The sequence below is a fragment of the Penaeus monodon genome, chromosome 2 (genome assembly GCF_015228065.2).
Source record: "Penaeus monodon isolate SGIC_2016 chromosome 2, NSTDA_Pmon_1, whole genome shotgun sequence".
NCBI classification, from domain to species: Eukaryota; Metazoa; Arthropoda; class Malacostraca; order Decapoda; family Penaeidae; genus Penaeus; species Penaeus monodon.
In genome coordinates, this window is record NC_051387.1 from 58,368,879 (window position 1) to 58,396,104 (window position 27,226).

General features: G+C 47.7%; 1 protein-coding gene across 4 annotated transcripts in view; it reads right to left on the minus strand.

Moving 5' to 3' along the window:
- Positions 1-27,226, minus strand: part of LOC119584252 (serine/threonine-protein kinase VRK1-like) — a 102,001-nt gene that overhangs the window by 14,874 nt on the left and 59,901 nt on the right. For 2 of the 4 annotated variants that reach the window (XM_037932803.1, XM_037932797.1), the window contains one exon: positions 14,618-14,670. The exons of the other annotated variants lie outside the window; for them this stretch is intronic. The gene's annotated coding sequence lies outside the window, so the exon portion shown is untranslated. The remainder of the gene's footprint in view (positions 1-14,617; positions 14,671-27,226) is intronic. 4 annotated transcript variants of the gene reach the window in all.

Sequence of the window (27,226 nt, forward strand, 5' to 3'; positions counted from 1 at the left end):
AGGGAGGGAGGGTGGGAGGGAAGGAGGGACAGAGGGAGAAGGCTGAGCTCGAATACAGGGAGGAATGACAGGAAGGTAAAGGGAGGGAGAGGGGGAGAGTAGGATAGGGGGGTGAGGAATAGGGGAGAGGGAGAGAGGAGGACCCAAACACTACGCAGTTGCTACGGAGGTACTGCTATTGGTCAAGGTTGCAGGACGCCGACGCACAAGCACACCATACAAGCAGGGAGGACGAGGGGGATATGGGGGAGGGGGGGAGGGCGGAACCGATGGATACATTTGGACACCGACAGCTTGGCAAGCTCTTCTCTCTCTGTCTCTGTCTCTGTCTCTGTCTATCTCTATCTCTCCTTTCAGAAAAAAAGATGGAAAATACATCTCTGTTGTCGGAGTTGGAAGCGTGGGAAGAACAATGAATGAGAGGAAAATGAAGAGGAAATATGCGACCACATAAATTGAATAAATCTCGGAAATCCAAAAGCAAGAACGAACTCACAGGCATCAGCGTGACGCAGTACCAGGACAGCATACCAGCAGACCAAGAAATACAGCCGACAGGTTTAAAAAAAGTCTCAAAACCAAACACATCAGAACAGAGGTTTCGACATACATATCCAAGAGGGAAAAAATAAACATATCGATTCTCTCGAAGCCCGAACGACCCAAGGTACACGAGCGAGAAAAGAGGGGGGAGAGGGGGCTGTGGCAAGGGTGGAAGCAAGCTGCCCCCCACCAACCATTTCCCCCCAACGCTGCACCGCTTTCTCAAGACGCGTCCCCCACCCCCTTCCCCACCCCTCCTCCTCCCCCTCCTTCCCCTTCGCCTCGTCACGTGACTATCCTAGCGCTTACGTAACCTTGGCCCGCGATCAGTTACATAACCCCAGGAACCCTTTTCCATATATGGGCATAAGCTGTAGCATGGGGCGTCGTTGCTCCTTTCTTGGTTATAGTCACAAAAAAAACAACAGCAAAATACTATATTCATTACCCCAATGTAAGATTATATATATATATATATATATATATATACATTTATACATATATATACATATATATACATATATATACATATATATACATATATATACACATATATACATTATATATATATATATATACATATATATATTTTTCATAGGGAGGATGAGACAAAGTTTCTCATAGCAATGTAGCCATAAATTACCGCAAAGAATAAACAAGAATGACACGGAAGTACGAGAAGCTCTGACATAACGACAAAAAAATACTTCGAAAACATCTATCGAGCGTGGGGGTGGAGGGGGGGGGGGGTTCTACTGACATTTAGGATGATCGAACTTAAATATGTTTCCCATGGCATGCGAGAAGCCGCGCCTGGCAACCCTTCCCCCTTCCCCCTACCCCCTTCCTCCCCTTCCCCCTTTAACCCCTTCCCTCTGCAACTCCTGCAACACAGACCATCCTTTGTGAGAGCATTCTCCGGAAGTGACAAATTATATTTAAAAAAAAAACGAAACGAAAAGAGAAAAACAACCCTTTGGAGCATTCGACTCAATGGAGCGCATTTCATCGGGCATAAATTCAGATCCGGCCTCATACTTTAATACGTATTTCGTGGTTAAATAATACATCTACCACGCAGGACAACGAGACAATCGACCTCTTTACCGCAGTCCCTTGGCACCACATCCCCTGAGCTGCTGTTGGTCAACCACGAGGCAACCACTCGAAAACACATTACGTATGGTGCAAGATTTTTCCGGAACTGGGAAATGATGATAACAACAAAAACAATAACAATAATCATGACAATAATACTTATGGTAACAATAATAACAACAATAATGATAACAATAAATAATACCAGTGATAATGATAATACCACCACCAAAAAAACTAATTGTCACGAGTACGACGACGATTCCCAAAGCCTCTCAGAGCCACCATACTGAAACCGACGAGTGGATGGCAATGGCAATATGGCAATGGCAATGACAGTGACAGTGACAATGGCAAAGGCAACCGTCCGCGCACAAAAAAGCCAAGAGAACCAAGTTTTCGGGCATGTGCATTCGCACCTCCACGGAGCCACCTGCGTCCTCCTCTCCCCCCTCTCCCTTGCCCTCTTCTCTACCCCCTACCTCCCCCTACCCTCCTCTTCCCCCTCTCCCCTGCCCTCTTCTCTAACCCCTTCAACCCCCTACCCCCCCCCCCGCTCTCCCCTGCCCTCTTCGTTGTTCTACGCAGTTAGCCGGGAATGAGATGAGGGGGGGGGGGAGACGGAGAAGAGGTGGGAAGGGAAAAGATGGAGAGAGAGGAGAGAGGGGGGGGGGGGGGACGACACAAAGACACAAGGGATAATTCACTCCCGCCCCCTCTCTCTCTCTCTCCCAAGGGAAAAAAACAAACAATCAGAAAACAAAGATAATTACGGAATCGAGTAAAAAAAATAATAATCACGAAAACAATTACTAAAACACCCCAACAAACAAAATCCTTCATTCCAAACGAACCGGAATAAAGGACCCTCCTCAGAAATGCCATCATAAATTCAAGCACAAATTCACGATTAACCTTGGGGGAGTTTTAGGGTACGTTTCAGTCACGCCTTCCCCCCCCCCCCCCGTCCCCTTCCATTCAGGTCCCTACCCCTCTCTCTCCCTACCCATTAACGCCCGCCCACCTGCGCCTTTCCCCACCCACACCCCCTCCCCAACCCGCATACAAGCAGACTCATACGCCGAGTCCCTTTCCCTCCTCTCTCTCTCTCTCTCTCTCCTCTCTCTCTCTTCCCCCTCTCTCCTCTCTCCTTTCTTCCTCCTCTCTCTCTCTCTCTCTCTCTCTCTCTCTCTCCCCCTTCTCTCTCTCCCTCTCTCTCTCTTCTCTTCCTACCTTTCTTCCCCTCTCTTTCCTCTACTCTCTCTCTCTCTCTCTCTCCTCTCTCCTCCTCTCTCTCTTCTCCTCCCCTCTTTCTCTCTCTCTCTCTCCTCCCTCTCACTCTCTCTAACTCTCTCTCTCTCTCCCCTCTTTCCTCTCTCCTCTCCTCTCCTCTCTCTCTCTCCTCTCTCTCTCCTCTCTCCTCTCTCTCTTTTTCCCCTCCCTCTTCTTCCTCTCCTCTCTTTCTCTCTCTCTCCTCCCTCCTTCCCTCTCTCTTCCCCCATCTCCCCCCCCCCAACTCCCTCACACATACACACGCTTAAATAAAACCCGCACATACTTCTGACTAAGACAACAAGCTCCTTTCATCCCCCACGTTCGTCCTCTCTCTCCTCGGCATCATATCGACCTCGACCTCCACCTCTACCTCCCCTACCCTACCCAACCCCACCCTCGACCTCCACCTCTACCTCTCCCCTACCCTACCCCTACCCCACCCCTCGAAGGGGTCCAGAAGGGGGCGAAGTTTTTTTTTTTTATTATTAAGAGGGGGTTCAGGAAGGATGTGAATGGCGGGTATTATTAAGGGTACGGGACGAGGAAGCAGGAGTAGGAGGTGGAAAAAAGGGACAGAGGAGAAAGAGGAGGGGGGAGGGGAAGGGGGAAGAAGAGGAAAGGGAGGAAGGGGAAATAAGAAGGGGAAGAGGAGGAAGAGGACGACGACACGATGATAATGTGGCAGACGCGAGAAAACAGGAGCAAAAGGAATTTGGAAAAAAAAAAACAGACGACCTCAATCAAAAAAAAAACTAAAAGACAAAGACTGTCCGTCAGCAACCAACGACAAGTTCCGCATCGCGAGAGGCACTTGACGCACCCAACACACACAAAAAAAAAATCGGATACATAAAACAAGTCACCCGAAAACCACCGTCAACCACAACCATCATTACACCGCCACACCAATCAACCACAACTACAGGCACCACAGCAGCCACAACCATCACCACACCACCAACCACAACAACCATATCATCAACCAAAACCACCACCACACTATCTCCCCCGTCAACCACAAGCGCCACTACCACGCACGCCCAACAGGAGCGGTAGCAACAGCAGCAAGTTTGGGGGAAAGACGCTATGGGTACACGCAAGCAGAGAGGGGGAGGGGGGAGGTCCCGGCATTGCAATGGCGTGCAACAGTACGGCTCTATTGATGGGAAGAGGGGGTGGGGAGAAATGGAGGAGGGAAAGGGGTGGGGGAAGGAAGAAAAGAAGAGGAGGAGGAGGAAGAGGAAGAGGAGGAGGAGGAGGAGGAGGAGGAGGAGGAGGAGGAGAAAAGGAGAAGGAGAAGGAGGAGGAGGAGGAGGAGGTGAGGGAAGAAAGGACATAAGAGGAGGGGAAGGGGGTGGGGGAAGAACGGAGGAGGGAGAAGAGAGGCTGGGAACAAGGAGAGGAAAAGGGGATGAGGGGAGAAAGAAGAGCAGGGAGAGGGGGGTGAGGGGAGAAAAGCGGAGGGAAGGGGGAGGGGGGCGGAAGCCAGTGGAGAGTACCCAAAACGAACGCTAGACAAACACACAAAAAACACACAGGGGCAACACGTGAAGCCCCGGTCACGTGCAAGGCAATACCATAGGTGGTGTGCGCGTGTGTGTGTGGTGTGTGTGTGTTGAGGGGGGAAGGGGCGGGGAGCTAGAAGGGTTTGTCGACTTTAACAAGGACGTCTCTTCTGAATTCGTACGCCGGTTTTAGCTCTTGTATTTCTGTTCTCCACACGAATTGAATCCGAATTATTATCAATAACAACAACAATAATAACTCATAACTTCTTAACTACATATTGTGAACGATGATTAGTAATGACAACAACAACAATAATAATAATAATAATAATAATAATAATAATAATAATAATAATATGATAATAAAAAAATAAGAAGAATGTACAACAGGCGGACACATTAGGCCCTATTCGGAATTTAAAACGAGACCTAACAACACCCTGGCTTTACAACTTCCATTTAACACTAATCCACTGTCTTGCATAACACCAATGTATCTAATTTCGATAATGACGTAATGAAGGCGTGAGTCAAATAGTCCTAACATCTTTTTCTGTGGCTGTTAGGCCCCGTCAAAAGTCGAGATGAAATTATTAAGCATAAACATGAGTAATAAATAAATGAAAGACAGGCGTGTACAGGAGGAGGAAGAAGAGGAGGAAGAGGAGGAAGAGGAAGAAAAGGAGAAAGAGGAGGGGAAGGAAGGGAGGAAGGGGGAAGGGAGGGGAGAGAGGAGGAGGGAAGGAGAGAGAGGAGGGAGAGAGAGGAGGAGGAGGAGGAAGGAGGAGGAGGAGGAGGGGAGGAGAAGGAGGAGGAGGAGGAGAAGAAGGAGGAGGAGGAGAGAAGAAGGAGGAGGAGAAGAAGAAGAAGGAGGAGAAGAAGAAGAAGGTGGAGAAGAAGAAGAAGGTGAGAAGAAGAAGAAGGTGGAGAAGAAGAAGAAGAAGGTAGAAGAAGAGAAGAAGAAGAAGGTAGAGAAGAAGAAGGTGGAGAAGAAGAAGAAGGTGGAGAAGAAGAAGAAGGTGGAGAAGAAGAAGAAGAAGGTGGAGAAGAAGAAGAAGAAGGTGGAGAAGAAGAAGAAGGGAGAAGAAGAAGAAGAAGAAGAAGAAGAAGGTGAAGAAGGAAAATAAGTAATTAACCGATAACTCAAATCTAACTCATTGGCTTGCTTGGGCGAAAGACGGAAGAGAGAGAGAGAGAGAGAAGAGGAGAGGAGAGGGCGAGAGAGAGAGAGAGGAGAGAGAGAGAGAGAGAGAGAGAGAGAGAGAGAGAGAGAGAGAGAGAGAGAGAGAGAGAGAGAGAGAGAGAGAGAGAAATGAGAAATGAGAAGGGAAGATGAAGAAAGAAAATACCGAAACAAAACTGGCTTTACCTGTCGCTTAAACCCCGGCCTTCCATTCCCTGCACTCCTGCCGTCCCCTCTTCCTCTCTCCCCTTCCTCGCTTGTTTTCTCCTCTCTACTCTTCTTCCTCTGCCGTACCCTCTATTCCTCGCCTCCTCTTACCCCTTCCCTTTCCTCTCGTCCTCTCTCCCCCCTCCTCCCATATCTTCCTCTCTCACTATCCTCCCTTCCCTCTTACCCCTCCCCTCCCTCCCAACCCCTCTCTATCCCTCTCACTATCATCTTACCTCTTTCACCTACGGATGATCCCGCCTATCTACATCCGACAGCTACCATCCTACAGCGAAAGGTTTGGTTCCGTTTTGGCGATGACGCCTCTTTTCATCCACACATACATCCACACCCACATACGCAAGCCTCTGCTCCCTCCTCCCTCCACCGCCTCCTCTTCCTACACACACACACACACACACACACACACACACACACACACACACACACACACACACACACACACACACACACACACACACACACACACACACACACACACACACACAGAGAGAGAGAGAGAGAGAGAGAGAGAGAGAGGAGAGAGAGAGAGAGAGAGAGAGAGAGAGAGAGAGAGGGGAGAGAGAGAGAGAGAGAGAGAGAGAGAGAGAGAGAGAGAGAGAGAGAGAGAGAGAGAGAGAGAGAAATTCCGAAAAATAGATAGACAGATGCCGATAGAGATGCCGATAAATAGATAGATAACTACACGCGCGGACAAGCAGACAAAGGCCCACAGCCACGGACGCATTCCCCAGCACAGAGTACCCGGCACAGCGGCGCCACCCATACATGCAATTATGGAGGGAGCGCCGTTTCGCTGTTCTATGTAAGCGAAACCGGAGAGGTAGCTCGGTAACGCCAGCAGCGGAGGCGGAGGCGGAGGAGGAGGAGGATGGGGAGGAAGAAAGGGAAGAAGAACAAGAGGAAAAAGCTGATGATGCGGAGGAAGAGAAGGAAAAAGTAGAGGAAGATGAAGAAAAATGTGATCAGGAAGACGATGATGATTGATGAAGAAGAGGTGAGGAGGAGGAGGAAGATTAAGGAAAAAAGACGGAATGGAAAAAATAGAGGTCGAAATGGAGGAGGAAAAAAATGGTAGAAGTAGCAGTACCATAAGAAAAGGGGAAGAGGAGCAGAAGATAGGGGAAATCGAAAAGAGGACGGGACAGAGGGGAAAAATAGAAAAGGGAAAGTAGAAAAGTAGCAAAAAGATTTTTTTAACACCAGATAAAAAAATATATATATATCAAAAAGAAAGAAAAAAGCGAAAGACGAAAAAGGACAGCAAAGATGGGGAGATCACCACCAAGAAAGGACCTAAAAAATGGAGAAGCTTCGTTGCACCGCTCGTCCGCAGATCGTCCGCAGATCGACGCTAACAACGCAGAAGGAAGAGCTGCATCCCCCCTCCCCTCCCCCTCCCTCCCCCCTTTCCCCACTCCTCACACTGGGAAACGCAGTCAATAGCCAATGGGTTGCAGACCGAAATAAGAAACCCCTGTTGCTATACTTTGCGTAAGAGGTGAGTAATGATAGCGGTGATGATGACAATGACAAGGTGGTGGTGGTGATGACGATGGTGGTGTGGTGGTGTGATGATATGATGGTGGTGGCGATGACGATGATGGTGGTGGCGATGAGGATGGTGGTGGTGGTGATGATGATGATGGTGGTGGTGGCGATGAGGATGATGGTGGTGGTGGTGATGATGATGGTGGTGGTGATGACGATGATGGTGGTGGTGATGACGATGATGGTGGTGGTGATGAGACGATGATGGTGGTGGTGATGACGATGATGTGTGTGATGACAATGCGGGTGAGTGACAGATGCATGAGAAATACACGACAAACTGAGTCAGAATAAACAGCTAATAATAGTAACAAGAATACTAATAATGTTCTTCCCTCCTTAACGGTAACAGTAATGATGCCATAAACATCAGACAAAAAAAAGAAGAAAAAGTGAAAAAAAGATAGTGCAATCGCCGTAACCTCTGCATGAAATTCCTGGTTTTAGTTAGAGGGAAACCGCAGCCCTGAAATTCGGTGCCAAGGCTTCTCGAGCACTTAAAATACGCGTTCGGATGATAAGGGCACGACCAACAAAGACGAAAAATGCACAAACACACTCATCATCAAACACATACACATAACCCCTACACACACACACACACACACACACACACACACACACACACACACACACACACACACACACACACACACACACACACACACACACACACCTTCCTCCCCCCCCACCCCCTCACTACACGCCCCACCCCGACCCCCCAGAACACACGCCGGACGCTCGCCTCTGCAGCCAACACAGTGCCAACACCGTAGGCAACTGGCGCCCTCCCAACACTCCTTCCAACATCCCCCAAAGACGCGAGGCTAAAATTGAAAGCACAAGACGCAAGCACCGCCACTGAATCCATCCTTGTCCAAGACCAACTCGGTCAAGGATGTGTCGAAGCGCCGTTTTCCAATTTCATTCACAAACAGACATTAAAATCGATAAGAAAAGGGGGATGAAAAACAAACAAACAACCAAACATTTAGCTCAAATCACCATACCGATATAACTACAGAATCACGCATGGTAGACCGTAAGAACAAGTCATATACACCAATACAAACAAATAAAAATACCTTATAAAATAGCATCTCAAAACACAACCCCCCTCCCCCCTCAAAAAAAAAAAAAAAAAAAAAAAAAAAAAAATCGATCGTACCACAAGTTTACTCCGCAAACACGTTTCCTGCAGCCGAGTACAGGACTACAATAGCCCCCCCCCCTCGGTACTTCAGGCATGCGGGTGCCAAAGCTACCACACACAGTACACACCTTCAGGGTCTACATGTCGGGGCTAAATATAGGAAGAGGACGGAATCCCATCCGTTTAATGGAGCCTTTGCGTAATTCCTCTAGATTTTTATTTATCTATTATTATTATTATTATTATTATTATTTTGAAATAATCATTTTAAACCACGTTTTTTTTTTTTTACTAATTTACACCTGCGAATATAAAACGCCGGAAAAGAGGGGGGAGTACAGCGAGCGCAAAACTCTTGCGACTCTTAGGCCCGCGCGACAATCCGAGCCAACAGAACGGAAGACCTCGCCAAGCTCGTCACTACTGCACCACACTCGCGCCCAAGCTTACATAACGTTGTCAAGCACCTACACACCCGTCGACGATCAGCGCTTATTCGAACGTACCCAACAGCCCTGCCCCTGTGCCCCTCCCTTCGCCAAGCTACATAACACATGCAACCTATCAACTGCAATCGATGATGATGCCACCAATTCCGAGCCAAAGTCGGGGTGGGAGACAATGGAGATGGGGAGTGGAGGGGGGAGGAGGAAGGCCGCGCGCCCCACCTGCCTGCCTGCTTGTCTGCGCCTCATCCCTGCTTCCTTGCCTGCCTATCGGCATCCCATCCCTGCTTCGCTTCCTGCCTCCTACCCCTTCCCCGCATCCCTGCCTGCCTGCCTGCACCTTTCCCCTGTCTAGCTGCACCCCTTCCCCGTCTGCCTGCCTTCCTTCCCTTCCTGCCCGCCTGCCTCTTCTTTCCCTGCCGCATTTGCTTAGAACACCGCCACGAGAAACAGTCGGACAAGGACGTTTATTAATGCACGCAAGCGAATGCTCTCTCTCGCCACTGACCCAACAGCAAAACACACGCAACAGACTGACAAACAGGCAGACATATCCACATCCACGCTATCCTAAATTAAGAAAAAAAAGCTTCTCCCCAAACACAATCATCCATTAAATTAGACAAACACGCCTTTTCTCCATAAAAATACATAAAACGGGGACAAACGATCCTCTGTTATCATTTATCTTCACTAATTTAAATTGTGACGTCTGCATCTTATCTCACATCCCCATGGGCGCATTTTTTTGTCTCCTTATCTAACACTATTCGACATGACATTGCTCCCTCCCTCCTCCCCCCCCTTTCTTTCTCTCTCTCTCTCTCTCTCTCTCTCTCTCTCTCTCTTCCTCTCTCTCTCTCTCTCTCTCTCTCTCTCTCTCTCTCTCTCTCTCTCTCTGTCTCTGTCTCTATCTCCGTTCAGTGACAACACAGCTACCAAGCGAAGACAAAAGCTCCCCCCCCCTCCCGTCTTTCCCTTACGTCAAAAAAGCACCCTGAACAAACGTCATAAACCCCTTTCCCCCTATTTATCCCTTCCCCCCTTCCCCCTCTATCCCATTTCACAGTCCCTTTCTCTCTCCCCTCCTCCCTCTCCCTCCCTCCCTCTCCCTCCCCCAACACAGAGCAGCAGCAACGACCCTGAGGAAAAGCGCTCGGTGACGACCTGGTTACCGAGCGCCGGCGCTATCTTTAAACCGTACTACCTGGAGGAGGGGGAGGCGGAGGGGGGTAGGAGCAATAGTGGCGGCGGCGGTGGTGGTGGTAGTTGTTATAGTAATAGTAATAGTAATAGTAATAGTAATAACAACAACAATAATAATAATAATAATAATAATAATAATAATAATAATAATAACAGCAGCAGCTGTAACAGTATTAATAGTAGTAGTAGTAGTAGTAGTAGTAATAGTACTAGTGATAGTAACAGTAATAGTAACAGTAGAAGTAGTAGTAACAGAAGTAGTAGTAGTAGTAGTAGTAGTAGTAGTAGTAGTAGTAGTAGTAGCAGTAGTAGTTAGCAGTAGTAGTAGTAAGTAGTAGTAGTAGCAGCAGCAGCAGCAGCAGACTAGCAGCAGCAGTCAGTAGTAGCAGTAGTAGTAGTAGTAGTAGCAGTAGTAGTAGTAGTGGTAGCAGTAGTAGTAGTAGTAGTAGTAGTAGTAGTAGCAGCAGCAGCAGCAGCAGCAGCAGCAGCAGTAGTAGTAGCAGTAGTAGTAGTAGTAGTAGTAGTAGTAATAGGAGCAGCAGTAGCAGCAGCAGCAGACGAAGAAAATGGCAACGGCGAGAAGGGGGGAGGAGGGAAAAGAGTGGGGGGCTGTCCTTGTCCCCTTGCCGTGCCGGCCCACAGCTGCCCCGCCGCGCCCCGCTCTGTCTCTACCTGCCAGTCTTAGGGGCGGGGGATGGAGCAAGGTCTTAGGGCGGGAGGGGGGGGGGGGCGACAAGGCTTCTTGTCTTTGGTACGAATAAATACAAACTGGCGTCTACGTCTCTACGCCCGTGAGAACTCAATGTATCAACATAAATGAAAAAAAAAGGAAATGAAAATACGAAAAACGATAACAGCTACCTAAAGATAAAATGAAATAATAATAATAAAAGTAAAAAATAAAAAATAAATAAAATTAAATTAAATTAAATTAAGATAATAAAAAATAATAAAAACAATAAAAATAACACCATTAATAATACTGATAGAATAATAAATATAATGACAACAATTCCAACAACAACAACAATCATAAAAAATGTACCACTGCAAGTCGTGGCTATAGAAGGGAGACGATAAAGGGGGTGATAAGAACAGCAGGGGCAAGCGATAAGAAGCGCCAGGATGTAAGTATCACGTGTGTAAAGCCCGTAGCTAACACCTTCTTGTTTCTGTGTCAGGACCGCATTCAAAACAAATACAGACGATATTATTTTTTTTGGGGGGTGCCGAGTAACCAAGATAACAAACAAGAATACAAATCGTGATAATCCAAATCCAAGATATTTCTAAACACCAAAACAACCTGCAACTAAGAAACAAGGAAAAACAAACAAACAAACAAACACCCGCAGCTACTGAAGCACAAAGGCGTTTAATCCACAGAAGAAATAAACACGTGAATGAACGGCCTTACCGAGCAAGGCAAATATCAACAAATGGACAGTGCGCACGCCGACTAAGGCACCGCACGAGTTTTAGTGCCCATAAAAACCACGCGATAGAGATCCGAGACAGAACAGAATCCATTCAAGAGTACTAACGCTTGACACTCGCATAAAAAAACCTCGAGAGTCAGATATGAAACAGAGAGATTGGTGGATCAAGACGAGTGAATACTCTCACTCACATCTCCCTCCCCCTCCCCTTCTCCCTCTCCCCCCCCTCTCGCACTTTCTTTCTCTTTCTCTTTCTCTTTCTCTCTCTCTCTCTCTCTCTCTCTCACGCACACACACCTCGCCGTCTACATCAAGCCCCCAGCCCCTCCTAACGACACGCGGCTGCCACGCATGTCCATCAACTGATAAGGACACTTCCTTTTCGGGAGAGAGGCGAATTATACTTGTAGTTATTCCCGCTGGACTGTCACTCCGCCCCTGGCACTGTGCCTAATAGCAACGTACTCAAACCTCCAGGTGGACAAGCTTATACTAGCAGTGGATGTCCTATTACTAGCACTATTAATTACGATACCGATAACACATGTGGTATTACGGCAATAATAATAATAATAATAATAATAATAACAATAATAATAACAATAACAACAACAACAACAATAATAATAATAATAATAATAATAATAATAATAACAATAATAATAATAATAATAACAACAACAATAACAATAATTATAATCACAACAACAATAACAATAATTATAATCACAACAACAAGAATAATAGCAATAATCATCATCGAAAACTATGACACGAGTGGCCTTTACAACTGTTCTGAACCGTGTTCATTGACAAATGTAGAAAAAAAAAGTATGAAGGAGAAGGAATACACATAATAACTGTCCTATCATTAGCACCTCTAATAATGAGGACCCTAACGCCCATCACAACACAACAATCCCCGTGTAACTAACACGAAAATAACAACCACGACAACCATACTTAAAAACCTCGGACCACTAACGAATCAAGATCTCGCACCCCTCCCCCCCAAAAAAAAATAATAAAATAAAAAAATAAAAATAAAATATAATAAATAGCAACAAAAATAAAAATAAAAAGTAGATCCACCAGCCACCAAATTAGCAGCACTCCCCTGGCTTCCCCTTGGCCTACCTTCCTCGTCCCGCATAGGCTTCGCTCTCAATCCCTCTCTGTCCTGGACTCCGCATCCCCCCCCCCTAATTCCACCCCCACATGGCCAAAAGAAAGGGGCAGGATTTGTAGTGAGGGGGGGGGGGGGCAAGGATTAGAAGAGGATTATTATCTCACACTTTAACGCGTCCTCTGCTATTAGTCTAGGCTATGTACATAAGCGGCGTGGGTAATGAGATAACAGTCCGTGTTGTGTTCTTATTCGCACTCTCCCATAAAAAGAAAAAAGTGCGAATATACGAAAGCCTTTCAAGTGTGAGCCTGTGTTAACGCCCGCGCACGTATATACCCGGTGCGAAAGAAAGAGAGTGAGTGAGGAGCGAGGGGGCATCGTGAAACTTCGAAAGTAAAACCCCGAAACAAATGAAGCTAAAAAAAGAAAAAAAAAAAAGGATGGAAACAAATGAGCAGCGACCCGAGATAGCAGCAGGCAGGCGTGATCAGCAGCGCGACGCCCAACAGGTGCATGAACGTCGCCATGAAGAGCGCCACGGGCCATGCACGAGCCGGTCGCCACTTAAAGCTATCCTCATCATCATCCTCACTCACGCCCTCGTGCATGCGAGTAAACAACCCCCCCCCCCCTCTCTCTCTTTCCCCCACTCAGCCACCCGCCCGCCCACAAACACGCCCTTGCGCCATCACCAAGCTTCCTCTCTCACTGCATACGGAAAGGGTAGCTATGCACTTGCAATCACGCTCAACTACCGTGCGCCGTTCTCGCTACCTTGCAACACTCAACCCTACGCAATCCCGAGATTCCACTGCAAGGACACTTCGCCGCAAGACATGACGCGCCGTTTGCAACAAGACGCAACAATTTTGCATCACCCACCCAACCCTGCCGGCCACTCACGCCTACGTCCCTTGAAGCCGGCTTGCGTTATGACGTCACAAGGTTCATGCCCCGGGGTGCTTTAGGTACAAATTTCTGATAACCAAATGCCTCTCCTCCACCACATGGGTCGGACCCCCGCCCCCCTTCTCCTCCACCAGAGGACATGCTCCAACGCTTAGGCACGCTGGCGTCACCCTTCGAAATTATTCGCACATGCCTCCCTCCGTCTTAGTCGTGTTTGTTTTTATTGGAATATACGTATGCATGTACGATTTCTGTTCAGTTAAACTACACTTGCGAGTGCGCGAATGTTTCCCTGCGTGTGTGCATGCGTGCGTGCGTGTGTCAAGGACGCGAAGGACTGCCTGCCTGCGCACTGGCTGCCTCACTCGCCGTAACAAACAACGGCCTCCAGTGCGGATACTAAGTGGCTGCGGGTTTTTATCAGCGCGGAGCCAGCTGGCAAGCAAAACACCAGCGCAGCGCCGCCACACAAAGCGGTTCCTGGACAACCTACTCGCTCGCAGCTTTTTTAATCTTTCGAATTAAAATCAAACCTATCGTTATTATTTCCCACGGACACCGGATAGACGCGTAGACACGCCCCCCCCCCCCCAAAAAAAAAAAAAAAGAGCGAGAAAAAAATAATCGAGACAGACAGACGTACGAGACTTCTCCCTACTTTACTCCCTCTCCCTCTCCCCCTCTTCCACCGACCTTATTCTCCGAACACCCTACACACTCATCCGTCGTCCTCCTCCTCCTCCTCCCCAGCGCCCCCCCCCCCTCTCCAAGGTCGCCAGCCGAGCACTGAGCAAAACGATTTCGTTTCTCGCGCGGCCCCCTCGACCATGGCAGCCTCCCGTGACGTCAGAGGTAAGTATTCTCCCACCGAGGAAAATCACGCTAAAATAATAGCAATAAAAACATAACAAATATATAAATCTATTAATGAACAAAATAGAATACACACCTAATACTCTCGTGGACGTAATGTTTGTTTCTCCCTTCTTCGTATGCAAATTGCTGTAGAGAAAGAAAAAAAATAACGATCAAGCAATCTGCGATTTTTTTGAGTCTTCATAAAAGCTCAGGCAATTTAAACCAACAAACAGCATGAAAGCACCACGAGAGCCCGGCCCGCGCAACAAGGAGCCTGACACTTCCAAGGGTACGAAAGGGGGGAGGGCTGGAGTGCACAGTAGGGGGAGAAGAGGGGAGAAGAGGAGGGAGAGGAGAGGAGAGGAGAAATGCAGAGGGAGAGGTGAGGAGAGGAGGAGAAAAGCAGAGGACAGGAGAGGAGAGGAGAAAAGCAGAGGGAGAGGGGAGAAGAAAGAAGAGGAGGAAGAAAAGTAGAAGGGAGGTGAGGAAAAGGAAGGAGAATAGGAGGGAGGGGAAGGAAGAGAAAAGGAAGAGGATGTGACAGGAGTACGAACAGGTAACAGGGAAAGAGAGATGGAGAAGAGAAGTGAAGTGAAATAGAACTAGAAAGGGGGAGAGGATGGTGGAATGAAGTAAGATAAAAGTAGGGGGCGAAGCAGGGGCGAAGGAGGGGGAGGGGGTTGAGGACACAGCGCACTCCTTGCCTCCGTCGCGACGCCTCTCGACGCGCATCTTAATTATTCACTCAAGCCGGCGCCTGTGATCGCCCATTAGTGCTACTGGGAATCACACCTTCCGACCCAAAAATACCACACTCTCAACTAAAATAGCCCTCTTCGATCCACCCCTATCAATAGAACGAAAGACAAATACCATAAAAAAAACAACCCAAAACCACCAAGTCATGCCCCACTTAGGACATTTTAAAAGCCGGGCAAATGAAACGAAAAATGAAGCTAAAGCAAGAAGAAACAACCAAATTACATCAGAAGATAGCGCGAGTACCCTCTCCGACCCCCTCTCCCTCCCTCCCTCCCTCCCACCATCCCCCGCCTGCACCGCCCGAGACGACATGGCGAGCAACGTGATCCGCGCTTGCTTCGAGCACTCTTCCTCATTGGCAACCTCGGCTTTTGGGGGGAGAGACGCTGGGCCGCCTTTTAAACCCCCCATAAAAAAAAATCTGGTCCCTTTATTGTTCCATTTTTCTCTTTATCGATAGGCCATATCTTTTTTACTTTGTTATTATTCTCCTCTCCATCGTGTTTTTTTTTTTTCTGTACTCGTTTCCCCAGTCTCCTTGTTGCCACGAGCGTCTCACGGGCACCTTGCATTAAAACCCACGCGCCATGCACCCCCTGGCCCCCATCTCCCACCCTACCCTTGATAGCCATGTGTGCTGTGAATAAATACCTTTTAAAAAGCAGGTAACATTACGACATGCCGTCACCACCACCCCCCTCCCTCAGAAACGTACCCTGACGTCGCTGTGACACAACAATGCAACCTCCCACCCCCCCTCTCTTATCCCCTCCTTTCCCCAATAACTATCTCCCCTTCCCCTCAACTTCTCCTCCCTTCTCTCCCTACCATAAGCATCACTTCTCCCTCCCCTCCCCTTATCCTTCTTATGCTCCCACACATATCCTCTAATACCCTACCCTCTTTCCCTTCCTATTTCCCCTCATTTCTCTCTTCTCTCCCACGCCTTATCCCAACCCTTCGCTTTATCCTCCTTCAAATAACCTCTACTATCCATTATCCCTCTCCCTCCCCTTCCCCATTCCTCCCTTCCCTTCCCTTATCCTCTCCTTCCGCCCATCTTTTCTCTCGCCCCCCCCTCCCTTCTCACTCTATCCCCACAGAGCGCACACCCCGCCTGCCCATCCCCTCCTCCTCCCCAGCCTCGTCCCCTTCGACCATCCGGCCATCACGCTGACGTCTTCACTCCCGATGCAATCTGTGACGCCAGTGCAACAAAAGGTCGGGAGGACGAAGGGAGGCATCTGGGGAGACGTGAAAAGCGGGGGGGTGGGGGGATTCCTTGTTTCGGTCCACGCATATTGTTACTATTGTTTTTTTTTCTTCCTTTCTTCTTGTTTTTGCGTTTTCTTCTTGCAAGATGTTGACGGTGTTCACCATCCGTGCAACAAGGCGAAGGACATCTTGGTTCACGTGGCTGACGATGTCCCCCCTTCTCTCTCTCTCTCTCTCTCTCTCTCTCTCTCTCTCTCTCTCTCTCTCTCTCTCTCTCTCTCTCTCTCTCTCTCTCTCTCTCTCTCTCTCTCTCTCTCTCTCCTTTGAAATTACCATAATCCAGTTTGTTTTCAAACTATCTGTAGTATTTTTTGGTTCATTTACAAACTAATTTCTAATTTCTCCTATTTCATAAGTTTATCCGTATTAACAAGATTTCCCTCTCGGTGAAATTATTAAGATCATGTTCGACTTCAAAGACTGTGCAGAGATGCCATGAATGAAAAAGCATAATTCTGCAATATAACGCAGGTAGGAATTTAATCTAAGCATTAGCATCTACAGCAGACTGATTTTCTGTTTATCAGAATTCGGTAGCGCCCCCCCCCCCCAGAATATACACACGATACAGTTCTACTACCTGATATACACAGCCTTTTACGAATCATACACATAACACAGTTGAAACAGAAAAGACTAAAAATCAACATGATGTCACACACTATCAATAACGTCATAAATCTCCAACGAGTAATAACATATATCAAAATGCTGCTGTTAATTGCAATAAAAGACTACAACAAAAATGCAGACATCGACTACCTTTCAACAAGTAACAAGCAACCTCCGTATACCCTAAACTTTAAATCACCCTAGTTAAATAAACTCCTGGTATTTTACAATGTCTATTAAACATGCCACTCAGTCTGGCAACGAAGCGGAAAAATAATTATATACAATAAATCACTATCAATATGTAAACCAAGACATAAACAGTTGCAAGCGCTGACTCATCCGAGAAAGAAAACGTACGAAAATCAAGGAAGTAGTAGGATGAGAAAATACCCTCCCCCCCCACCACTAAAAATGAGAGAAAGTAATGAAGAACAACGAGAATCAAAAAGGGGAAAAATCATATATTTAAATAATAATAACAATAAATAAATATATGTACCAGAAACCGCCAAAGAGAGAACAAAAAACGCCCCCAAACATAAGCGATAAAATCACGATATGAGTCCTCCTTCTACGGGCCCGAGCGCGAGCTGGGTCCGACGGCGGGGCAGCGGCAGCCTTCCCCAAGAAGCCCCGCAACCGCGTCGCCGGCGTCACCCGAACCCGCCGACGCCGCTCCCGCGATCACGCTGCCCCGCACCCATTCCCTCGTGGATAAAAAAAAATCGCTGCCCTTTGGACTTGGGAGGAAAATGGAAATAGAAAAACGGATACAATATATATATATATATATATATATATATATATATATATATATATATATATATATATATATATATATATATCACACGAAGAGGAAAAAATCAGAGGGACAATGAATAAGAAGTTGCTAGAAAAAATACCGATGGGAAAGAATAAGAAATAAAAGCAAAAATAAAATCAACAGAACGAACCAGAAATTGGAGGAAGAAAAAATGTCAATAGGGAGGAAGATAAAGAATAAGAATTAATAGGAGGTTTTAAACAGGTTTCTTCCCTCATCCATTTTCCTTCTTCCGTAATTAAAACGAACATGATGATAGTCCCTAAAACTACCAAAGAAACTCACCTGCTCCTTAAAACCGCATCCCGTAACCAAACAGTATGCACACCAATAATTACGTAATATCCTTACGAATAATCAAGACCACACGAACGACGAAACACGGACCTTAACATCCGCCTCTGACACGACCCAAGCGAAAACTAAACGCCTCGTAAACCGTTGGAAGTCAGGTCATCCCATCGCCCCCCTTGGGCTAACCTCATATGACCCGCCCCCTTACGAGACCCAAACAGCAGACAGAAACTAGTCCACCCCCACCCACTCCTCTTTCTCCTAAATGCGGAAACGTGGAATATTTCGTGTTATAATGATAATAAAAACTTACTGAGTTATTTTCATCCATGAAGATCACTTTCTTCATTAATTTTCACTAAGATAGGACACTCCTCTCAGTAACTTTCACTAAGTTAGGACACTCTTTTCATTAATTCTCACTAAGATGGGACAATCCCTTCAATCATTTTCATAATAGAAGGTCAAGTACTTGCAAATGACATGCTAAAGCTTCAACACATTTGTGTCGAAATATGCACAATCTGCATCTAAGTTAAAATATAAAAAATAAAACAAATGACAAGGGAACTTTATGAAAAATATACATCAACGTCTTAGCATCTTCATAAATCCTCAGGTATTAATTAGCACCTCGGCATCCCAAACAGTCGCCACCAGAGTGCGAAAAGACTACTAACATCTGCCAACCAAACAACTACATCATTTCGCTAACACACAAGAGATTAATATCCATTCATTATAAAAACAAACCGCTTGTATCATTAAAAAATGCGCGTACATCCTAAATATGAATCTTTTGAATGGAATTAAAGTCTTCAAGAACATGAGGAAAACATGACCTGCCCTTTTACGAAAACAATTTCTCCTCCTCTCCTTCCCGTTCGCAGCAATCAGCTGACAAGACAAATAAGGGCAGCGCGAATTGTAAACAAACCGTTTCGCAACCTCCCAGCTTTCGTCCGAAATTCCGATTACCTAAAGTCCCCCCGAGATAATTTCGCTAATAAACCGAAGACGAATTAGGTTCGTGGTAAATAACATATAATAATCCCCATGTACGCGTAAAATAATAAACAAAATACTTATAAAAAGTAAAACACCGATACCAAATATGGGCTCGTAACCCTCCAAGGTCACTATTATCGCCAGACGCAAAACTATCTTCGAGAAAGACGCAACAATAACAAAGAAACGTTTCTCAAGTCGGGCTTTGCATTTACAAATCAGTTGACTCGAAAAAAAAACATGATTGGAAGTGGATCTGAATGAGTAAACGAGTAATGGTGAGTATGGCGGTCGAGTTGCCAGTTCGCGACGTGGAAGAAAAAGCGAGCGGTGGGTGTAAATGAGGCCGAATATCACCTCGAGACAGACTGCTGCTGCCGCGCGGTTGGAGGTCAAACACAATGGCGCTTTTGTGCTGGGGTTTTGGTCATTCTCTTTGCTCTCGGTAAATGAGGCCTAGGAGAGAGGATAGGTGGTGGGGGAGAGGGAGAGGGAGAGGGAGAGGGAGAGGGAGAGGGAGAGAGAGAGAGAGAGAGAGAGAGAGAGAGAGAGAGAGAGAGAGAGAGAGAGAGAGAGAGAGAGAGAGAGAGAGAGAGAGAGAGAGAGAGGGAGAATGTGTGCGCACAGTAAACTTCCAACTAGAGGAGCACACACATCACCTCTCTCTCCAAATGCCTCCAAACAGCCCTTGCACGCCCGGCCAGCCAATGACGTCACCGAATGCATAGCGACGAGCGGCAGCCTGAGGGAGAAGAACCAGAGGCAGGAAGTCGGAAGTTGGAAAAACCCCAGGGGGAAGGGGGAAAGGCACCAGGGGGAGGGGAAAAAGGACGGGGGAAGGAGAGAGGAAGAAAGAGCCTTTGCGGAGGCGATGTAGAGAGGGGGGTAGGGAAAGGAAGGGAGAGGCCCAAAAACTGACCTTCTACCCCAAATAGAGGGGATAAGGGAGAAAGAAGGAAAAAAGCATAAAGGAGAGAGGTGTGGGGTGTCGGGTGAAGAGAGGGGAGGAGAGAGAAGCGGAGGGATGGAGAGGGAGGAGAGAAGGCGGGGGATGGGGAGGGGGGAGAGAGAGGAGGGGGATGGAAGGGAGGAGAGGGTTTTGGGAAAGGGGCAAAGGGGAGGCGAGAGATAAGTAAGTGGAGAGGGAAAGAGATGAGGGGAGTCGAATGTGATGAGGGGGGAAAGGAAGGTGAGCAAGATTTGGAAGGAGGGAGAGGGGGGGAGAGAGAGAGGGGGAGAGAGAGAGAGGAGATAGAGAGAGAGGAGAGAAAAGAGAGAGAGAAGAGAGAGAGAGAGAGAGAGGAGAAGGGGAGGGGAGGAGAAAGAGAAAAGAAAAGGAAGAGAAGAAAAAGAGAAAGAGAAAAGAAAGAGAAAGGAAAGAGAAAGGGAGGAAAAGAAGAGAGAGAGAGAGAGAAAAGGGGGGAAGAGAGAAAGAGAGAGAGAAGAGAAGAGAGGAAGAGAGAGAGAGAGATCTGGATGAGGAGGGAGGAGAGAGAAGAGAAGGGGGGTTGAGGAAGAGGAGAAAGAATCGCGAGAGGAGTGAGCGGGGCCCAGTGAGGTCAGCCCAAAGGGCCAAAACCCGGAATCGGGGGGGACACAACACAACACGGAAAAGCAACCGAAAAGCTTACGGGTCGAGGTACGCAGCCGAGCCGAGGGTGCTTCGCCGCTTCCTCGCTTCGTCGAATGCTTGCTCGGTCTATTTGCTTGCGAAGAAGCCCAAAAAGGAGAAACGAGCAGCTGATTGTGTTTACTCTTCTCCGCCTCCATTCCTCGCTACCTTCCTGCTCACTTCCTCTCTCTTCGGACGCCATGAATCAATCAGTTTGAGCAAACTTTAAACCCCCTTAATAACTTTGAATATTAGCAATAAGTTAACAATAATAAACGGTCTATCCAGAAAAAAAATCGATCATATTAAGATAACTTTAAGCCAGCCCCGTGACAATTCATTTTCTCCTCACTTTCACTCCTTCCAGCTCAAGCGAGACCCCCCCCCCCCCGACCCCCACCCCCCCCCGAACAAACGAGCCGGTCGGGGGGAAAAGGCAAGAGGGGGGGAAGGGAAGAAAAAAACGGGGGGAAAGGGGGGAAAAAAAGGAGGAGGGGAGAGGGAAAAGGGGGGGAGAGGAAAGAGGAAGGGAAACGGAGGGAAGGAGAGGGAAGAAGGAGAGAGGAAGAGAAAAGAGGGGAAAAGGAGGAAGGGGGGAAAAAAGGTTCGTGGTAAATAACTATAATAACCCATGTACGCGTAAAATAATAAACAAAATACTTATAAAAAGTAAAACACCGATACCAAATATGGGCTCGTAACCCTCCAAGGTCACTATTATTGCCAGACGCAAAACTCTTCTAGGAAGACGCAACAACAACAAAGAAACGTTTCTCAAGTCGGGCTTTGCATTTACAAATCAGGCGACTCGAAAAAAACATGATTGGAAGTGGATCTGAATGAGTAAACGAGTAAATCAGTGAGTATGGCGGTCGAGTTGCCAGTTCGCGACGTGGAAGAAAAAGCGAGCGGTGGGTGTAAATGAGGCCGAATATCACCTCGAGACAGACTGCTGCTGCCGCGCGGTTGGAGGTCAAACACAATGGCGCTTTTGTGCTGGGGTTTTGGTCATTCTCTTTGCTCTCGGTAAATGAGGCCTATGAGAGAGGATAGGTGGTGGGGGAGAGGGAGAGGGAGAGGGAGAGGGGAGAGAGGAGAGAGAGAGGAGAGGAGAGGAGAGAGAGGAGAGAGAATGACAGAGAGAGGAGAGAGAGGAGAGGGAGAGGGAGAGAGGGGAAGAGAGGAGAGAGAGAGAGAGAGGAGAGAGAGAGAGGAGAGAGAGAGAGAGGGGAGGGAGGGGGAGAGGGAGAGGGAGAGGGAGAGGGAGGGAAAGGAAGAGGGAGAGGGGGGGAGAGAGAGAGAGAGAGAGAGAGAGAGAGAGAGAGAGAGAGAGAGAGAGAGAGAGAGAGAATGTGTGCGCACAGTAAACTTCCAACTAGAGGAGCACACACATCACCTCTCTCTCCAAATGCCTCCAAACAGCCCTTGCACGCCCGGCCAGCCAATGACGTCACCGAATGCATAGCGACGAGCGGCAGCCTGAGGGAGAAGAACCAGAGGCAGGAAGTCGGAAGTTAGGACACAACCCAGGGGGGAAGGGGAGAAGGCACCAGGGGGGAGGGAGAAAAGGGACTAGGGGGATGGAGAGAGGAGAGAAAGAGCCATTGCGGAGAGCAGATGCAGAGAGGGAGGTAGGGAAAGGAAGGGTAGAGAGGCCCAAATGACGGGTAGAGAGGACCAAAGGAGGAGAGGGAGGAGAGAGAGGACGGAGGGATGGAGAGGGAGGAGAGAGAGGACGGAGGGATGGAGAGGGAGGAGAGAGAGGACGGAGGGATGGAGAGGGAGGAGAGAGAGGACGGAGGGATGGAGAGGGAGGAGAGGTGTGGAAGGAGCAGACGAGGAGGGAGGCGAGAGATGAAGTAAAGATGGAGAGGGAAGAGAGATGAGGCAGGCGAGATGATGATGAGGGAGGAAAGGAAGGTGAGCAAGATTTGGATGAGGAGGGAGAAGAGGAGGGGAGGGAGAGAGGGAGAGAGAGAGAGAGAGAGAGAAGAGAGAGAGAGAGAGAGAGAGAGAGAGAGAGAGATAGAGAGAGGAGAGGAGAGAGAGAGAGAGAGAGAGAGAGAGAGAGAGAGAGAGAGAGAGAAGAGAGAGGGAGAGATAGAGAGAGAGAGAGGGGGGGGGTATTCCGGCGTCCCCTCGTAGGGCCGGATGCTGACGAGGCAAAAGGGCGGCGGTCCGGACGAAGCCAACGCACACGGACAGGCTCTACCGATCAGTATTTTGCTTGATGCTTTTATACATTTATCCATCTCCCTCCTTCGAACTCATTACCACCATCAGTAACTTGACTGAAGATGGAATCAAGGTGGATTTCGAAACTGTAGTCTCTTTTTCAATAAATTTAGTTTTTGCATTGTCGGTTTTTCTACCAGCTCAGAAAAATGCGGAGGAGGAGGAGGAGGAGGAGGAGGAGGAGGAGGAGGAGAAGGAGAAGGAGGAGGAGGAGGAGGAGGAGGAGGAGGAGGAAGAGGGAGGGAAGGAGAAAAATTGACACCTTGTCTCCTTTCATTCTCTTAACTCCTGACACATTCACCTCGTCTGCGTTTCGTCTTTTTGAGGAATATTGTTTTTATTCCCCCCCTCGCCCCTCCCCTTCCACTCTTGGGCCATTAGACTAATTACAATTCGTGCATTTCTCTGTGTCTGTCTGTCTGTCTGTCTGTCTCTGTGCAATTATATGCTCTTTCAATAGTAATTGTTTAATTTTTGTTTGCTTATACTAACTTACCTATTTGATTATATAAAACAAAACAGCTTTACTGTTGTATATTCTCAGATTATTTGACCCTCCCTCCGCCTCTGTCTCTGTAAAATAGCGTGTCAACAGCCTAAAAGAGACCCAAATGCGTGCAGTTGCAAGCAAGAGACGAGCACCGGCCCTTCACAACAGGTGGCTGAAGTGGGAAGCCCTCACTCACTCACTCACTCACTCACTCACTCACTCACTCACGCACTCACTCACTCACGCACTCACTCACTCACGCACTCACTCACGCACTCACTCACTCACGCACTCACTCACTCACGCACTCACTCACTCACGCACTCACACTCTCTGTCTCATGTCCTCACCCTTTTCCCTACCTCTGTCCATACCCTTCTCCCCATCATCTCTCTGTCCCCCCTCCGCCTGCCTCCCGTATATGCCCTTCCTCACCTTGACTCCCAGGCTAGCGACTTCCTCTCCAGTACAAAGCCAAAAATAGGGACTCAGTGCGTTCGATGTACAACGGAGCGAGTCGGCGCGGGGCAAATACCAATGAAGAGAAGGAGGAAATGGGTCTTTCGTTCATCAGCAAAAAAGATGAGGAAGGAGTGGAAGAAAAGAGGAGGAGGAGGAGGAGGAGGAGGAGGAGGAGGAGGAGGAGGAGGAAGAGGAGGAGTGGAAAAATAACAAGAGGAAGAAGGAAGAAGAAGAGTAGGAGGAGGAAGAAGAAGAAAACGAAGGAGAGGATGAAGAGGAAGTATAAGAAAAATGTACAAAGCCACAAGAGGAAGACAAATTCGAAGACCAAGGTCAACTTTCAGAGAAATCCCTGATGGTAAGGAACTAAATTCCATAAAAGGCTTTCAAGCGAAACAGATTAGAGAAAAGGAATATAATTGACTCGACGAATAGCAAAAGTGTCTAGATTCAATGAAGAGGAGGAGAGGAGAGGAGAGGAGAGGAGAGGAGAGGAGAGGAGAGGAGAGGAGAGGAGAGAGGAGGAGAGGAGAGGAGAGAAGAGAAGCGAAGAGAGAAGATAATATGAAAGAAAAATAAAAGAAAATAGAAGAGAAAAACAGACGGCAAGAGAAAAGGAGAACGAGAGCGAAAGAGAAACACAGAAAACATGCGTCGCCATCCCTACACCCATCTCAAGGACCTGGCGAGGGCGGGCGTAGTATTGAGGTCGGCCAGACAATCGAGATGATCCCAAGGCCGTCCGCAGACTGCACTTGCTCGCGCCGCGGCCACTTTGCTTGCTGCATGCAAATGGGGCCTTGCTACGATACCTCCTCCTCCTCCTCCCTTTCCCTCGCCCTCCCTCCCACCATTCTCCCTTCCCTCCTACCATCCTCGTCCGCTTCCTCTCGTCCACCATTCTTCCTTCTCCCTCCCTTAGGGTTAGTTTTCGTGGTTGCCAACCATTTCCGACTTGCGAAGGAGCTGGAGGAGCGGGTCATACATAGTAACTAGTTTTTGTCTGAGGAAAGGACGAACAGAATATACGCGCACACACACGTATACGAGGATAGTTTTCTTAATAATAATAATATTAATAATAATAATAATAATAATAATAATAATAATAATTATTATTATTATTATTATAACCATAATCTTAATACTTGACTGTGATGATCATGATAATTAACAGCAATAACAGCAATAAAAACAACAAAATAATAATAGAGAATAACAACAACAATAACAGCAGCAATAATATTACTATCACCATTAAATAAGAACAATAACAATAATATAATAATAAACTGCAAAACCCAGCTCTTCCATGCAAGGCTCGTCCCACACTTAATTAAGGGCACAAGTTAAGTTCCGCGATATCCAAATCTCCTTTACCCCCCCCCCCTCTCCTCTTCCCACCCGCCCCCTTCCCCCCTGCAGCAGACAGAAGACCAAATGGCACGCAAAAGGCAAAAGCAAACCAAAATACTGTATCTTAAAAATCAAGCTTTTTCAATTGTTGAATAAATACCTAAATATATAACTACAACAAATAACAACATATGGAGTCAGTCAGATAGACAGACACCAAGAATCGAGACAGACAGACCGAGAGACTAGACAGACAGAGAGACTTACAGACGGCCACAGAGAGGAACAAAACAGACATGTCAACAGATATACACAGAGCGACGGGACAACACACATACAGACATACAGAGAAACCCAGTATCGAGACACCCACCCACCCACATACACACACACACACACACACACACACACTAACACCCCCCCACACACACACACTAACACCCCTTCCTCCCTTCGTCACAGCCGCCGCGATCGAAAAACGAGGGTCAATTGGCCTTCCTGCCAGCATGGTAATGAGGCGTCAGATCGATAGGACGTCGACGATGAGGCAGCGTTCCAGTCGCCTTACCATCAACAGGGCCGTCGAAGAGGATGACAGAGGACTCCGGTACCGTTGGGGGATAGTGTGTTAAAAATTCTATTGGTGCGATGTTCGCTTCGGAATGAATCTTGGGATGACAGGAAAGATGAAAGCCGGTCAATTTATATTCATTCAAAACATATTTCAGTAATTCTCGCTTTTTATTTTGATTCAAAGCAAACGAACCACACGGGCTAAGTGGAATCATACAAAGGTAATTAGAACAAACAAATGAATTCACAAAATGAAAATAGGAAACAATACCATAAAATAATATGAGAGAGAAACCGAGAAAAGAAAGAGAAAGTGAGAGAAAGACAAATCCAAAACTACCCACCTCCCCCCCTCCTCCCCATTTGATCTCCCCCCAGGCGCGAGAGGGAAGATAAAGATCCTGCCCCACATCTGACCTTCCTCTTGTGTACGTTCCATTACGCAGTCCCTCCCTCCCTCCCTCCCAATCCCTCCCTCCCAAGTCCCTCCCCCTCCCTCCCCCTTAAGCCCTCCCTTTTCCCCTGCCTCCCCCCCTCCTAAGTCCCTCCCTCCGGTCTGAATCCCCTCCCCTTCCCCCTCCCTGCCATGCCGGTCTTCAGAAAGCCTTGTTACCCTGCCTACTCCCACTGATAATGTCGGCCGCCGTCCGCACGTCACGTCTTTCGCCCGTCCCCCGTCCCCGTCCCCTACCCGGGAAAGGCAGAGCTCGGGCGAAGAGTCATCGTAAAAATAACCGTGAGAAATATTTGCATAAGAAATGCCTGCTGAAGGTTTTGCCACCAAGACTTTAATTAGGCTTCCCTGGACGGATTGCACGTTCGCCGACTATGCTTTCCTCAGGGCCCCGAGCCTGCGTGACCGCCCATACGGCTCGGGAATGAACTAGCTACACTTTCCCTCTCTTCGCCTCTTCGCTCTTCCTTCGTCTCCTTTCGCATAACTTCCTGCCTCCCTGTCCGCCTGCTTGGTTGCCTCTCTCTTGCTGCCCTTTGCAGCGCTGGCGATAATCAAAAGGCCAAAACCAACCAAAAGCTTTGCAGGTAAAGAAAACAAAACCGAAGAGCACCGGACAAAGAAGAACAACAAGAACAACAACAACAACAACAACAACAACAACCAAGAGACCCAATTCCGTACCTATGACTCTCCCACCCACTCTCCCACGCTCCCATCTCGATGAACCTGTCACTCTCC